The sequence below is a fragment of the Urocitellus parryii genome, chromosome 8 (genome assembly GCF_045843805.1).
Source record: "Urocitellus parryii isolate mUroPar1 chromosome 8, mUroPar1.hap1, whole genome shotgun sequence".
Lineage (NCBI taxonomy): Eukaryota > Metazoa > Chordata > Mammalia > Rodentia > Sciuridae > Urocitellus > Urocitellus parryii.
In genome coordinates this window covers 67,649,719-67,667,922 of record NC_135538.1, presented here as the reverse complement: position 1 = coordinate 67,667,922, position 18,204 = coordinate 67,649,719, and positions in this window count along the sequence as shown.

The window sequence follows — 18,204 nt, the reverse complement described above, 5'->3', positions numbered from 1 at the left end:
AAGAACAACAACAGAAATTTTGACAGTTTCTTTCATCATATCAGGAAAGGATGATTCCTACTCAAAACAATCTCTAACCAGGTGCCCAACCCTCTTTCCAAGCAACTATCAGAGAAGTCTAAATAGAGAATGAACAGATTTTTCACCTCCTATTTGTAAGCAGGTCTCCCTTCACTGTGTGGTGTCATTGGAAACCATGTGAGGAACCTGGACTTCCATAATCATCTGTTGGTAACAAAGGACTCTTCTTCATCCCCACTAGGGTGATGTCAGATAAAGCCCAGTAAGAAGTTAGGGCTTGTGACATTGTTGAACAGTAAGGCAACATCCACTTTGTCAGTGGAGGTCACATGGAACTGCTAACCAAGCACCCTGGCCTTGACTGGGAAGTAGGTATTCATAAAATCCTTTTGGGGAACGGAGACAACTGACCTTGCCCAGTAATGATATGGAAGACACAAATGGCAAGTATCAGGGAATAATAACAGCAAATAATAATCCTTGTGAGCATCAACAAGACAATGAAATAATACCATGAGCAACACTACCCATATAAATGGACCAAATCCTCAAAAAGAAGAAACTAAAACTAAGTATAAAGTAATTAGGTGAATAGAAGTCTAACTATTTTAGGGTGTTGGGATAATTTTTAAATAATGACCTCAATTTCTTCAGGCTCAGAAAAATTGGCTCAAGAAAGCTACCAATGTTTAAAGAATTGGCATAATTTTTAAAAATCTCTTCCAGAAAACAGAAATGGAGATAATATTTAGAAAACATTTTATGAAATCAGCATTACCTGCTACTAAAACAATAAAATACTATCAATACCAAATGCTGGTAAGGATTTAGAGAAGCTGAATCTCTTATGTATTATTGGTGAGAGTATAAAATATTCAGTGAGTTTGGAAGGTAGTTTGGCAATTTCAATTTTTATGAATATTTTAAATCTTTTTGATATTAGGAATTGAGAACAGGGGCCAATAAGCACTGAGCCACATCCCCAGACCTTTTTATTTTTTACTTTGAAACAGGGTGTCTCACTAAGTTTCTGAGGCTGGCTTTAAACATGCAATGCTCCTGCCTCAGCCTCCTGAGACATTGAAATTGTAGGCCTGGGCCAACATGCCCAGCTCAGTTTGACAATTTCTTTCTTTTTTTTATTTATTGTTTTTGTATAAACATGACAGTAGGGTGTATTTTGACATATTATACATACACACACTGTGAACCATTCCAATTAGGATCTGATTCTTGTGGTTGTACATGATGTGGAGTCACACTGGTCATGTATTCCTTTATCAGCATTGGAGAGTTAAGTCTGATTCTGTTTTGTTTTTTTTCCCCCTAATCCCATCCTCCCATTCCTTCTCTTCATTCCTCTTTGTCTAATCCAATGAAATTCTATATTTCACCTTTATACCAACCCTTGTTATGGATTAGTATTCACAAATCAGAGACAACATTCTGCCTTTGGTCTTTGGAGACTGGCTTATTTCACTTAGCATGATATTCTCCAGTCCATCCACTTACCAGATTATGCCATAATTTCAGTCTTACTTATAGCTTAGTAATATTCCATTGTGTATATATACTATATTTTCTTTAACCATTCATCTGTTGAAGGGCACCTGGGTTGGTTACATCATTTGGTTATTGTGAATTGAGCTGCTATAAACACTGATGTGGTTGCATCTCTGTACTATGCTGATTTTAAGTCTTTGGGGCATAAGCCAAAGAGTGGTTAGCTGGGTCAAATGGTGGTTCCATCCAAATTTTCTAAGGAATCTCCTTACTACTTTCCATAGTTGTTGCAGCAATTTGCAGTCCCATCAGCAATGTATGAGTATACCTTTCCCCCACATATCCTAGCCAACATTTATTGTTACTTGTATTCTTGATAGATGTCATTCTGACTGGAGTGAGGTAGAATCTCAGTGTAGTTTTGATTTGCATTTCTCTAATTGCTAGAGATGTTGAACATTTTCTCATATATTTGTTGACCATTTGTATTTCTTTTTCTGTGAGGTGCCTGTTCAGTTCTTTTGCCCACTTATTGATTGGGTTATTTATGTTTTTGATGTTAAGTTTTTGGAGTCCTTTACTATCCTGAAGATTAATGCTTTATCCGAGGTGCAAGTGGTAAAGATTTTCTCCCATTCTGTAATCTCTCTTTTCACATTATTGATTGTTTCCTTTGCTGTGAAGAAGCTTTTTAGTTTGATGCCATCCCATTTACTGATTATTGATTTGACTTCTTGTGCTTTAGGATTCTTATTGAGGAAGTTTATTTCTGAGCCAACATGATGGAAAATTGGGCCTACTTTTTCTACTAGTAGGCAAAGGTCTCTGGTCTAATGCCTAGGTCCTTGATCCACTTTGAGTTGAGTTTTGTGCAGGGGAAGATGGAGAGATTTAATTTTAAACTAGTTCATATGGATTTCCAGTTTTCCCAACACCATTTTTTGAAGAGATTATATTCTACTTGATGTATGTTTATGGCACCTTGGCTAAGTATGAGATAACTACATTTATGTAGGTATATCTCTGTGTCTTCTATTCTGTTCCATTGGTCTTCAATTCTATTTGTGCCAATACCATGCTGTTTTTGTTACTACAATTCTGTAGTATAATTTAAGGTATAGCATTTTGATGCCTTCTATATTACCTTTCTAAGGATTGTTTTGGATATTGTGAGCCTCTTTTTTCCCAAATAAATTTCATGATTACTTTTTTTATTTCTATGAAGGAGTGTCATTGGAATTTTATTGGGAATTGCATTAAATCTGTATATTGCTTTTGGTAGTATGGCCATTTTGACAATATTAATTCTGCCTATTTAAGAATATGGGAGATATTTCCACTTTCCAAGGTCTTAATCAATTGCTTCCCCTAGTGTTCTGTATTTTTCATTTTTGAGGTCTTTCATCTCATTTGCTAGACTGAGTCCCAAGTACTTTACTTTTTGTGAGGCTATTTTGAATGGAATAGTTTTCATGATTTCTCTTTCAGCTTATTTGACATTGGTGTATAGCAATGCAATTTGATTTATGGGTGTTAATTTAATATCATGCTACTTCACTGAATTCATTTATCATTTCAAGAAGCTTTACTGTGGATTTTTTGGGTCTTGTAAATATAGAATAATGTCATTGGCAAGTAGAGAATATTTGAGCTCTTCTTTTCCTTTGTATTCCTTTAAATCCCCCCCCCATTTCTTGTTCCAGTTTTTAGAGGGAATTCTTCCTCCTCCTCCTCCTCCTCCTTCTTCCTGTTCTTCTTCTTTCATTTAGAATACTGCCCTTGAGTTTAGCATATATATAATGTTGAGGTATGTTCCTACTATCCCTAGTTTTTCTAGTGTTTTCAACATGAATGAATACTGTATTTTGTCAAATGCTTTTTCTACCTTTATTGTGATAATCATGTGATTCTGTAAGTCTATCATTAATATGAATTACATTTATTGATTTCTGTATGTTGAATAAACCTTGCATCCCTGGAATAAACCCCACTTGATCTAGATGCACTGTTTTTTAAAAATATTTTTGCATGTGGTTTGCCAGTATTTTATTAAGATTTTTTGCATTGATGCTCATGAGGGATATTGGTCTGATGTTTTCTTTCTTTGGTATGTCTTTGTCTAGTTTCGGTATCAGGGTAATTCTAGCTTCATAGAATGAGTTTGAAAGGGTTTCCTACTTTGTTATTTCAGGGAATAATTTGAGGAGTATTGGTATAAGTTCTTCTTTGAAGGTCTGGTAGATTCAGAAATAATCTAACACCTCAGCAACAATTTAATGAGTAAACAAAGAGTAATACATCATGCAGTGAAATATTTCAGAAATTTTTCAAAAATTAATTGCTGCTTCATACTTTAATATCGATGAATCTCAAAATTGGCACACAGAATGAAAGAAATAAAGTCTAAAAGAAAAAATAGAAAATACTATTTGTCTTAATCCAAGTAAAATTCTACAAAATGCCAATTAGTAATAGTGTTGACAGAATACAGATTAAGGGTATATGTGGGAACACAGGGAAATTAATGAGGGTTATAGATATACTCATTATTTTGATTGTGATCATCGTTTCACAAGAATATATAGACATAAAAGCTTACAAGTCTGTCTACCTTAAATATATGTAGATTTTTGTATCAAAAATATATATTTACATATTGAATGTAACTTAAAAAAAGATAAAAGCAGACTATAAAAACACAGGAAATACATATTTTAATCACTCTATATAAATTGACTTTTTGGTAAGCCATGAAAAATGTAAAATTATTTATGATTCTGTTAAATAAAAATATCAGTATTAATAATAAACATTAATAATAATAATAATAATAGATATATTTGTTAACTCCTGATGTTGGTACATACCTTTAAATCAAACCTGTATCTGATTGATCCTCTAGGTCTAAATGTGAATTTACAAAAATTTAAAATGACACAAACATATAAATAAGGATGGTAAGCAGCCTCATACAATCTGTGAAAATTTCAACATGGAAACTCAGGTATATAAAATAAAGCAAACAACAAAATAATGAATAGGAAAAATGTATTTTTTTAAAGAAATATTCATGCTATGATATCTAGGTTGTTATTCAACACTCCAGTGTAATGATCCTTCTGCTTCAACCTCCTGAATGCTGATACTATAGGTATAAAGCACTATGCCCAGCATCTGTATTTTAAAAAGGTACTAAAACAACAACAGAAAAGGCTGTTTTAGTCAGATTTTTTGCTGATGTGACTAAAAAGTCTGACCAGAAAAGTTGTAGAGGAAAAAGTATATTGGGAACTCACAGTTTCAGAAATCTCAGTCCACAAACAGCTGGCTCTATTCCTCAGGGCTTGAGGTGAGGCTGAACATTGTGGCAGAAGAGTGTGGTGGAGGGAAGAAGCTCACATGATAATAAGGAAGTAGAGAGAGACTCCACTTGTCAAATGCAAAATATACACCCAAAGCTATGCCCCCACTCCCACTTCTTTCAGCCACATTCTACCTGCCTTCAGTTATCACTTAGTTAATAATCATCAGGGAATTAATTAACTGATTGGCTTATAGATTTCATAACCTGATAATTTCTTTTATAAATCTTCTTGCTTTGTCTCAAACATGAGCTTTTGAGGAGCATCTCATCTCTCATGCAAACCATAACAATGTCTCTATTCTTTAAATCAATAATTATATTTTGTTTTAGCTCTTTTTGGAGATATGTGGGGAGAATTTTAATGATCACAGGGACACATATACAAGTGTTTTATGTGATCTCAAGTAATTGTTGATAATATGCATTAACTGGATCACTGCAAACTAAATTTTAGTATTATAATATCGTGTAATATTAAATAAGTTAAGCTGCTAATTTTTCTTACATTAACATAGATGTAAAGCCATAATATGTTACTGTTTGTTAATAATAATAAAAAAGGATAACAGAACAGCCAATGGATAAAGGCTGAAATCAAGAATGAAATAAAAAAAATAATCTTGAAAAAAGTAAAAATGCAGACATAATATACTAAAGTTTGTGAGATACAGGAAAGCATCAGTTTATAGCATTTAATGCCTACATTTAAAAAGCAGAAAGACCACAAATGAGAAACAATTATCTTTCCCATACCTATAGTCCCATTGACTCAGGAGGCTGAGGCAGGAGGATCAAACATTCAAGGTCAGACTCAGAAGTTTAAGAAGACACTGAAGAACTTGGTAATACCCTGTCTCAAAATTGAGAAAAGGGGGAGGAGGTGTAATTCGGTGGTTGAGGGCCCTTGGTTTAATCCCTGGTACAAAACAAACAAGCAAGCAAACAAAAATCACTACACCCCAAGGGATCTGGAAAAATAACCAAAGACCCAGTACAAAATCAGTAGAAGAAAAATAAATAATAAAGATTATAGCAGAAATAAATGCATTGCATAAAAGGAGAACACAAAAGATGAATGAAACGAAAACTGGTTCTTTTAAAAGATAAATAAAATACAAAAGCCCGTAGCTAGAATAAGAGAGAGAACATGAACAATCACATAAATAAAGTCAGAGACAAAAAGGGAGACATTACAACTCATACTACAAAACATAAAGGGTGGGTAAGGATTGTTATGAACCATAAGCCAACAAATTTGAATAAGTTAAATTAAAAATGGTGGAAAATTTGAAGACACCAAGTTCCTTAGTGTCTTCTTAAACTGCTGAGGCTGACTTTGAAAGTTTGATACTAGAATGAGTGGACAAATTCCTGGACATTCATATCTTACCAAGATTGAACAATAAAGAAATATACAACCTGAATTGAAAGGTAAAAGTAACAAAATTGAATCAGTAATTAAACTCTCCCCCTCAAAATAAAACCCAGGAACTGACATTTTCACTTCTGAGTTCTATAGACCATCTAAAGACTAACTAGCTGAAGGTGGTAGCACATGTTTGCAATACCAGCAACTCAGGAGGTTGAGGCAGGAAGATTGCAAATTTGAGGCTAGCCTCAGCAATTTGTCATGACAACTTCCTTAAATTACTCCAAAATGTGAACATCACAGAATTCTCCAATCACATTGTACAACACAAAGTAGCCCTGAAACTAAAATTAGAGAAAGACAAAACATAAAAGAAAAGCTGCAGGGCAATATCCTTAATGAACATCATTGCAAAAGTGTTTAATGAAATAATAACAAATATTATACAACAAAGCATTTAAAATATGCACCATTATTGAGAGTCATCCCAGGAATGCAAGGATGATTTAACCTATGCAACTCAATAAATATGATACAACACACCATTGGATGAAGGACAAAATATGTGATATCTCAATAAATGAAAAAAAAGCATTTAATATAATCTTGGATCCACTCATAATAAAAAAAATGTTAAGAAAATTATGCACAGAATGAAAATAACATATTAAAGCTCATAAAAGGCCAAGAGCTAATATTACACTGAATGGAAGAAAGTGAGAGTTTTCATCTATGATTTGGAATAAGACAAGTATGCCTACTATCTGCACTTTTATTTGCAAAGTAATTGAACTTATAGGCAGGGTAATCAGGCAAGGAAAGAAATGAAGAGCATCCAAAGTGGACTTAAAATCAGCATACTACATTAATTGGCAAGCAGGGAGGTTAGGGAAGGCCATTAGGTGGAATCCCACCAACCAAGCCCACACGGACCCTTGGGCCGAGCACGGGTTCTCAGAAGGGGAAGGAAGCGGTACAGTCCCATCCCCCACAGCGGACACCCCGCCGAGGCAGTCAGCGGCCAGCATCCGGGAAAGCTGAAGGATACACCGCCACTCTCCTTCAGAGTGCGACATCAAAACAGGTCGGTGTCATTCAGCTCACCCCCCAGACAGCGGGAATTCGCATAAAATCTCTCCTAGGCTTGCCGGGAGAGGGAGTATCAAGCTGAGCCTCCATACAGGCCAGGGAGAAACCAGAGACACCTGACCTCCAACCCCTCCTCCCAGTAGCAGCCAAAAGGAAACCTGGCTAGCCAGCGCTGGGGGAGGGGAAAGCAGAAAAAATCAAAGTGATAGAGTGCCAGGGATCCCAGCAGCCTGCAGCAGGGCCCGGAGAGCCAGGCCAACTGATTCGCGTGGCCTGCCCTGCGGCTACAGAAGGCGTGGCGCCTCAGTGAAGCCATTAATTGGCAAGCAGGGAGGTTAGGGAAGGCCATTAGGTGGAATCCCACCAGCCAAGCCCACACGGACCCTTGGGCCGAGCACGGGTTCTCAGAAGGGGAAGGAAGCGGTACAGTCCCATCCCCCACAGCGGACACCCCGCCGAGGCAGTCAGCGGCCAGCATCCGGGAAAGCTGAAGGATACACCGCCACTCTCCTTCAGAGTGCGACATCAAAACAGGTCGGTGTCATTCAGCTCACCCCCCAGACAGCGGGAATTCGCATAAAATCTCTCCTAGGCTTGCCGGGAGAGGGAGTATCAAGCTGAAACTCCATACAGTCTAGGGGGAAACCAGAGACACCTGACCTCCAACCCCTCCTCCCAGTAGCAGCCAAAAGGAAACCTGGCTAGCCAGCGCTGGGGGAGGGGCAAGCAGAAAAAATCAAAGTGATAGAGTGCCAGGGATCCCAGCAGCCTGCAGCAGGGCCCGGAGAGCCAGGCCAACTGATTCGCGTGGCCTGCCCTGCGGCTACAGAAGGCGTGGCGCCTCAGTGAAGCCATTAATTGGCAAGCAGGGAGGTTAGGGAAGGCCATTAGGTGGAATCCCACCAACCAAGCCCACACGGACCCTTGGGCCGAGCACGGGTTCTCAGAAGGGGAAGGAAGCGGTACAGTCCCATCCCCCACAGCGGACACCCCGCCGAGGCAGTCAGCGGCCAGCATCCGGGAAAGCTGAAGGATACACCGCCACTCTCCTTCAGAGTGCGACATCAAAACAGGTCGGTGTCATTCAGCTCACCCCCCAGACAGCGGGAATTCGCATAAAATCTCTCCTAGGCTTGCCGGGAGAGGGAGTATCAAGCTGAGCCTCCATACAGGCCAGGGAGAAACCAGAGACACCTGACCTCCAACCCCTCCTCCCAGTAGCAGCCAAAAGGAAACCTGGCTAGCCAGCGCTGGGGGAGGGGAAAGCAGAAAAAATCAAAGTGATAGAGTGCCAGGGATCCCAGCAGCCTGCAGCAGGGCCCGGAGAGCCAGGCCAACTGATTCGCGTGGCCTGCCCTGCGGCTACAGAAGGCGTGGCGCCTCAGTGAAGCCATTAATTGGCAAGCAGGGAGGTTAGGGAAGGCCATTAGGTGGAATCCCACCAGCCAAGCCCACACGGACCCTTGGGCCGAGCACGGGTTCTCAGAAGGGGAAGGAAGCGGTACAGTCCCATCCCCCACAGCGGACACTCCACCGAGGCAGTCAGCGGCCAGCATCCGGGAAAGCTGAAGGATACACCGCCACTCTCCTTCAGAGTGCAACATCAAAACAGCGGACACTCCATCCAGGCAGTCAGTGGACACCATCCGGGAAAGCTGAAGAATACACCACCACTCTCCAACAGCTTGCAACATCAAAACAGCCAGCAGCAGGACCCCGGAGATCCAGGCCAACTGATTCGCGCGGCCTGCCCCGCAGCTACAGAAGGCGTGGCGCCTCAGAGAAGCCATTAATTAGCAAGCAGGGAGGTTAGGGACTGCCATTAGGTGGAATCCCGCCAGCCAAGCCCACCGCCCACGCCCGGAACAGGCCCAGCGATCTGCCAGCATTGTAGTCACGACACCCCAATTGGAATAGGGACAGAGCAGAGCCGCCTTCCACTCCCGGAACAGGCCCAGAGAGCCGCCAGCGTGGTAGACACGTCACCCCAATTGGAGTAGGGGCACAGCCGCCGCCCGCACCTGCAAGGGAGACTTTTCAAGTATACAAGAGCAACATAAATAAATAGGGGGTAAATTTCAAAACACAACAGTTGCACCAAGCAGAAAGAAACGCGAGCAGTATGAAAAGACAAGGAAAGAAAGGTCCACAAGCAATGCAGGTCAACTCAACTTTAGAAGAGGTAATAGCTGCAACAGATGGAATATCAGATAAAGAGTTCAGGATATATATGCTTCAGATGATCTGGAGTCTCAAGGAAGACATGAGACAGCAAAATCAGACAATGAAAGATCACATTGACAAACAAATCCAGGAAGTAAAAGATCAATTTCACAGGGAGATAGAGGTAATAAAAAACAAACAAATTGAAATTCTAGAAATGCAGGAAACAATAAACCAACTTAAAAACTCAATTGAGAATACTACCAGCAGAGTAGATCACTTAGAAGAGAGAACATCAGACAATGAAGACAAAGTATTTCAACTGGAAAAGAACATAGACAGCTCAGCAAGTCTGCTAAGAAACCATGAGCAGAACATCCAAGAATTATGGGACAATATCAAAAGACCAAATTTAAGAGTCATTGGGATACAGGAAGGCACAGAGCTCCATTCCAAAGGAATAAACAGTCTATTCAGTGAAATAATACGAGAAAACTTCCCAGAATTGAAGATTGAGACAGAATCCCAAATCCTAGAAGCCTACAGGACGCCGAATGTGCAAAATCATAAGAGATCCACACCTAGACACATTATAATGAAGATGTCCAACATACAGAATAAGGAGAGAATTTTAAAAGCTGCAAGAGAAAGAAAGCAGATTACATTTAGGGGTAAACCAATCAGGATAACAGCTGATCTCTCAACACAGACTCTGAAAGCTAGAAGATCCTGGAATAACATATTTCAAACACTGAAAGACAATGGGCTCCAACCAAGAATCGTGTATCCGGCGAAATTAAGCTTCAGGTTAGAAGATGAAATTAAAACCTTCCACAATAAACAAAAGTTAAAAGAATTCGCAGCTAGAAAACCATCTCTTCAAAAAATCCTTGGCAAAACATTACAGAAAGAGGAAATGGAAAACAACATTGAAAACCAACAATGGGAGGTAGGACAGTAAAGGGGGGAAAGTAGTCAAAGAGGATAACAAATCAGGTTTAGTAACATCAATAAACAAATATGGATAGAAGAACAAACCATATCTCAATAATAACCCTAAATGTTAATGGCTTAAACTCACCAATTAAGAGACATAGGCTAGTAGAATGGATCAAAAAACAAGACCCAACAATATGCTGTCTACAGGAGACGCATTTGATAGGAAAAGATATACATAGACTGAAGGTGAAAGGTTGGGAAAAATCATATCACTCATATGGACCGCGGAAACAAGCAGGAGTGTCCATACTCATATCTAATAAAATAGATTTCAAGCCAAAGCTAATCAAAAGGGATATAGAAGGACACTTCATACTGCTCAAGGGAACCATACACCAACAAGACATAACAATCATAAATATATATGCCCCAAATAATGGTGCAGCTGTATTCATCAAGCAAACTCTTCTCAAGTTCAAGAGTCTAATAGACCAACATACAATAATCATGGGAGACTTCAACACACCTCTCTCACCACTGGACAGATCTTCCAAACAAAAGTTAAATAAGGAAACTATAGAACTCAATAACACAATTAACAACCTAGACTTAATTGACATATACAGACTATACCACCCAACATCAAGTAGCTACACTTTTTTCTCAGCAGCACATGGAACCTTCTCAAAAATAGACCATATACTATGTCACAGGGCAACTCTTAGACAATACAAAGGGGTAGAGATAATACCATGCATCTTATCTGATCATAATGGAATGAAACTGAAAATCAATGATAAAAGAAGAAAGGAAAAAGCAAGCATCACCTGGAGAATGAACAATAGGTTGCTGAGTGATCAATGGGTTTTAGAAGACATCAAGGAGGAAATTAAAAAATTCCTAGAGTTAAATGAAAACACAGACACAACATATCGGAATCTATGGGACACATTGAAAGCAGTTCTAAGAGGAAAATTCATTGCTTGGAGTTCATTCCTCAAAAAAAGAAAAAACCAACAAATAAATGATCTCATACTTCATCTCAAAATCCTAGAAAAAGAAGAGCAAAACAACAGCAAAAGAAGTAGAAGGCAAGAAATAATTAAAATCAGAGCTGAAATTAATGAAATTGAAACAAAAGAAACAATTGAAAAAATTGACAAAACTAAAAGCTGGTTCTTTGAAAAAATAAATAAAATTGACAGACCCTTAGCCATGCTAACGAAGAGAAGAAGAGAGAGAACCCAAATTACTAGCATACGGGATGAAAAAGACAATATCACAACAGACACTTCAGAAATACAGAAGATAATCAGAAATTACTTTGAATCCTTATACTCCAATAAAATAGAAGATAGTGAAGGCATAGATAAATTCCTTGAGTCCTATGATCTGCCCAGATTGAGCCAGGAGGATATAGACAACCTAAACAGACCAATAACAATAGAGGAAATAGAAGAAACCATCAAAAGACTACCAACTAAGAAAAGCCCAGGACCGGATGGGTATACAGCAGAGTTTTACAAAACCTTTAAAGAGGAACTAACACCAATACTTTTCAAGCTATTTCAGGAAATAGAAAAAGAGGGAGAACTTCCAAATTCATTCTACGAGGCCAACATCACCCTGATTCCGAAACCAGACAAAGACACATCAAAGAAGGAAAACTACAGACCAATATCTCTAATGAACCTTGACGCAAAAATCCTCAATAAAATTCTGGCGAATCGGATTCAAATACATATCAAAAAAATTATACATCATGATCAAGTAGGATTCATCCCTGGGATGCAAGGCTGGTTTAATATACGGAAATCAATAAATGTTATTCACCACATCAATAGACTTAAAAATAAGAACCATATGATCATCTCAATAGATGCAGAAAAAGCATTTGACAAAGTACAGCATCCCTTTATGTTCAAAACGCTAGAAAAATTAGGGATAACAGGATCATACCTCAACATTGTAAAAGCAATATATGATAAGCCACAGGCCAGCATCATTCTGAATGGAGAAAAATTGAAGGCATTCCCTCTAAGATCTGGTACAAGACAGGGATGCCCTCTCTCACCACTTCTGTTCAACATAGTCCTCGAAACACTGGCCAGAGCAATTAGACAGTCAAAAGAAATTAAAGGCATAAAAATAGGAAAAGAAGAACTTAAATTATCACTATTTGCAGATGATATGATTCTATACCTAGCAGACCCAAAAGGGTCTACAAAGAAGCTATTAGAGCTAATAAATGAATTCAGCAAAGTGGCAGGATATAAGATCAACACTCATAAATCAAAGGCGTTCCTGTATATGAGCGACAAATCCTCTGAAACGGAAATGAGGACAACTACTCCATTCACAATATCCCCCCAAAAAATAAAATACTTGGGAATCAACCTAACAAAAGAGGTGAAAGATTTATACAATGAAAATTACAGAACCCTAAAGAAAGACATAGAAGAAGACCTTAGAAGATGGAAAAACATACCCTGCTCATGGATAGGCAGAACTAACATCATCAAAATGGCGATATTACCAAAAGTTCTCTATAAGTTCAATGCAATGCCAATCAAAATCCCAACAGCATATCTTGTAGAAATAGATAAAAGAATCATGAAATTCATATGGAATAATAAAAGACCCAGAATAGCAAAAACAATACTAAGCAGGAAGTGTGAATCAGGCGGTATAGCGATACCAGACTTCAAACTATACTACAGAGCAATAGTAACAAAAACAGCATGGTACTGGTACCAAAACAGGCGGGTGGACAAATGGTACAGAATAGAGGACACAGCAACCAATCCACAAAACTACAACTATCTTATTTTTGATAAAGGGGCTAAAAGCATGCAATGGAGGAAGGATAGCATCTTCAACAAATGGTGCTGGGAAAACTGGAAATCCATTTGCACCAAAATGAATCTGAATCCCTATCTCTCGCCGTGCACAAAAGTTAACTCAAAATGGATCAAGGAGCTTGATATTAAATCTGAGACACGGCATCTGATAGAAGAAAAAGTTGGTTATGATCTACACGCTGTGGGATCGGGCTCCAAATTCCTCAATAGAACACCCATAGCGCTAGAGTTAACAAATAGAATCAACAAATGGGACTTACTCAAACTAAAAAGTTTTTTCTCAGCAAAAGAAACAATAAGAGAGATAAATAGGGAGCCTACATCCTGGGAACAAATCTTTACTCCACACACTTCAGATAGAGCCCTAATAACCAGAATATACAAAGAACTCAAAAAATTAGACAATAAGATAACAAATAACCCAATCAATAAATGGGCCAAGGACCTGAACAGACACTTCTCAGAGGAGGACATACAATCAATCAACAAGTACATGAAAAAATGCTCACCATCGCTAGCAGTCAGAGAAATGCAAATCAAAACTACCCTAAGATACCATCTCACTCCAGTAAGACTGGCAGCCTTTAGGAAGTCAAACAACAATAAGTGCTGGAGAGGATGCGGGGAAAAGGGCACTCTTGTTCATTGCTGGTGGGACTGCAAATTGGTGCAGCCAATTTGGAAAGCAGTATGGAGATTTCTCGGAAAGCTGGGAATGGAACCACCATTTGACCCAGCTATTCCCCTTCTCGGTCTATTCCCTAAAGCCCTAACAAGAGCATGCTACAGGGACACTGCTACATCGATGTTCATAGCAGCTCAATTCACGATAGCAAGACTGTGGAACCAACCTAGATGCCCTTCAATAGATGAATGGATAAAAAAAATGTGGCATTTATACACTATGGAGTATTACTCTGCATTAAAAAATGACAAAATTATAGAATTTGGAGGGAAATGGATGGCATTAGAGCAGATTATGCTAAGTGAAGCTAGTCAATCTTTAAAAAACAAATACCAAATGACTCCTTTGATATAAGGGGTGTAAACAAGGACAGGGTAGGGACGAAGAGCTTGAGAAGAATATTTACAGTAAACAGGGATGAGAGGTGGGAGGGAAAGGGAGTGAGAAGGGAAATTGCATGGAAATGGAAGGCGATCCTCAGGGTTATACAAAATGTCATATAAGAGGTAAGGAGGGCTAAGTCAAGAGAATACAAATGGAAGACATGATTTACAGTAGAAGGGGTAGAGAGAGAAAAGGGGAGGGGAGGGGAGGGGAGGGGAGGGGGGATAGTAGACAATAGGACAGACAGCAGAATACATCAGACACTAGAAAGGCAATATGTCAATCAATGGAAGGGTAACTGATGTGATACAGCAATTTGTATACGGGGTAAAAGCGGGAGTTCATAATCCACTTGAATCAAACCGTGTAATATGATGTATTAAGAACTATGTAATGTTATGAACGACCAATAAAAAAAAAAAAAAAAAAATCAGCATACTATAGTAACACAGTCACATCAATGTATATTGCAGCTCAATTCACAATAGCTAAATTGTGGAAGCAGCCTAAATGCACTCCAATAGATGAATGGATAAAGAAACTGTGGTATATATACACAATGTAATATTACTCAGCATTAAAAGAGAATACAATTATGGCATTTGCAGGTAAATGGATGGAGTTGGTGAATAACATGCTAAGCAAAGTAAGCCAATCCCCCCAAAATAAAGGCTGTATGTTCTCTGTGATAAGTGAATGCTGACCCATAATAAGGGAAGGCGTGTGAAAAATGGAGGAATTATGAATGAGCAAAGGGGAAGGAGGGGTGGAGAGGGTTATTGGGGCAGGAAAGATGGTGGAATTTGATGGACATCATTACCCTAGGTACATGTATGACTGTATATATGATGCAACACAATACCAGATAAATGAAAAGTTGTGTTGCAATTGTGTATAATAAATCAAAATGTTTTCTGCTGTCATATATACCTAATTAAAATAAATTAACTAATAAGAAAAACAAAGTAGAAAGAGGAAACTGATTGTGTTTGCAAACAAAATGATCCATTTATATATATATTTAAGTGTGTGTGTGTGTGTGTGTGTGTGTGTATCTGTAAAGACTCCACCAAAAGCCTATCGGAAATTATAAATAGATTTAGCAAAGTTGCAGCATAGAAAATCAATATACATATATCAGTACTCTGAGATATGCTTCTGGCAAACAATATGAATTGAAAATAAACAATCTAATTACATTTTCAGTAGATATAACAAATTAAAATACCTAGAAATATCCTTTTTTGTTTGTTTGTTTGTTTGTTATCTTTTTGTTTTTGGAACTGGGAGAGACTGGGATTTTTAGTTCAGCAATAGAGTGTATTCTTAGCATATGTGGGGCCTGCTTCAATACCCAACACTACATACACACACACACACACACACACACAAATTGAAAATAACCAGGAAAAAATTTAAGCAAAGAAAAAAAGATCTATACACTCAAAACTTCAAAACATTGATGTAGGAATTTAAGTAGGAAACAAAAATAAGAGAGATATCCCATGTTCATGAATTAGAAAACTTAATATTTTTAAAGTAGCTGTATTATTCAAAATAATCTGAAGATTCAGTGCAATCCCTATCAAAATATGAATGTCACTCCTCACAGAACAAGCAAAACCATACCTAAAATTTATAGGGAACCAGAAATATACCCAAATATCCAATGTTATCTTGAACAAAAAGACCAAAGCAGAAAGGACTAAACTACTTCACTTCAAAATACACTACAAACAATAACAATCAAAGCAACTTGGTTCCAGGTGTGATGGTAAAGCCTGTAATCCAAGCAGTTTAGGAGGTTGAAGCACAAGTTTTAAAAATTCAAAGCTAGCCTCAGCAACTTATTGCAGTCCTAAGAAATTAAACAAGACCCTGTCTCAAAATAATACATTTTAAAAAGGTTGGGGATTTAGATCTGTGGTTCAATCCCCAGTACCATCCCCCCACCAAAAAAAAAAAAACTCAACAACAAAAAAATGTTGTTAATATTATTACAAAGTCACATAGACTAATGAAACAGAATAGACTGTTTAAACGTCAAACCTACACATATACTGCTGATTTTTGACAAAGGTGCTAAGAACTTTCATTTTTAAAAGAATATTTTTTTCAATAAATTATGCTAGGGAAATTGGATATCCACATGCCACATACAGAAAAATGAATTTAGACCCCTGTGTCTTGCCAGATACAAAAATCCACTCAAAATAGACAAAAGACTAAAGTGTTTAAGACTGAAACTACAAAACTACGAAAAAAAAAACTGCAGGGGGAAAACTTCAGGACATTGGAATCAGCAAGAAACTTTTGGACATGAACCCCAAAACACAGGAAACAAAAGCAAACATAGACAAACGGAACTAAATCAAACTCAAAATCTTCTGTATAGCAGAGAAAACTACTCATCAGAGTATAGATACAATTTACTGAATGGGGAGAAACTATTTCCAAGTTACACAGTTAACAAGTAGTCACATCTAGAATATGCAAGGAGATACAAACCCTCAATATCAAAAAAACCGAAAATTAAAAACTGTCCAATTGAAAAGTGGGTAATATATTCACTCAGAAAAGAAATGAAATCATAATCAGTGAGGTTGCATAACTTTTCATGTGGTGTCAGCTGTACAAACGCCACTTCATTAAAAATGATTCTGATAACCAAAGAAGTGTGAGTCCTATACTAATTGATACATGTGGATATTTTCCTGTCAATAATGTGATTAGCAATAAAATAGGATTAACATAAACATTACTACTGAAACATAAGTTCAGTTATCATCAGTATGTATGAATGTATGCAACGGCTTCTAATCATTTTATTTAAAGTAACCTCATCATAGCTCTTTAAAATACACTTGTAAATTACATTCAAACTTACACTAGTTGAAAATTCTAATATGACACTATCATATTTTCAGACAGAAATTAAGATGCTGTTCTTTTGATTGACAGTGAACATTGAAATTCTTATTTTTACATTTTAAAAAAGACAACCTTAGCTGTAAGTGCACAATAGGTAGACCCCTGTCAAACTGCAGTTACCTTGGGACCTCTTATCTGTAGGATTTCTGGTACCATGTGTTCACATATAATAATCACTCCAACACTCAGCAACAATGAAGGATTGGTACCACGAATTCTTGAAAATGTAATTCCAAAGTATATTTTTTAAAATGCTATAAAGAATACTAAAGTAAATCTTTATTTATGCACTAAACTTATACATAAGAAGTACTATATTTTTATCCAGTTGTACATTTAACATTGCTTACATTCATTTTACAGTCTCTTGTGTGACTAATGAGAAGAGCAAGGAAACGAGTCCAATAATTTTAAGGTAAGTTACACTCCTTTTCAATTTTCTTCTCCACAGATATACAGGCTGCTGATATTTGGTATGATTCATATATGTGCTAAAAATTCCCCTTAGCACAGCATTCCCTTGTTTATCTCTTGGAGCTCTGATGCTCTTTCTTATTAATTCCATATTCAATTTACAGAAAGCTTTAGAAATGCAAAAGTATGTTTTTGATTTCTCCAGATCTCATTTGCAGAAAACCTTGCATAATCTCTGCTAAAATACCAAGTCTCACCTTTGATAGGTAATTCATGACCAAGGTCAGAGAGAAAGCAGTGCTCCCTGAGGGACCACCCACCTCAGGCTGACTAGAGCCTTACCTTGTGAAAATGATTTGAATTATGCATGTAGCAGTACAAGCATGACACTGTCATTTAGTTGGCTCTAAAAAAAGATTTGGCGCACAGTAAATACAACTGATTTTTATGTATCTTGGAAGATGACACTTTATTATAAAGT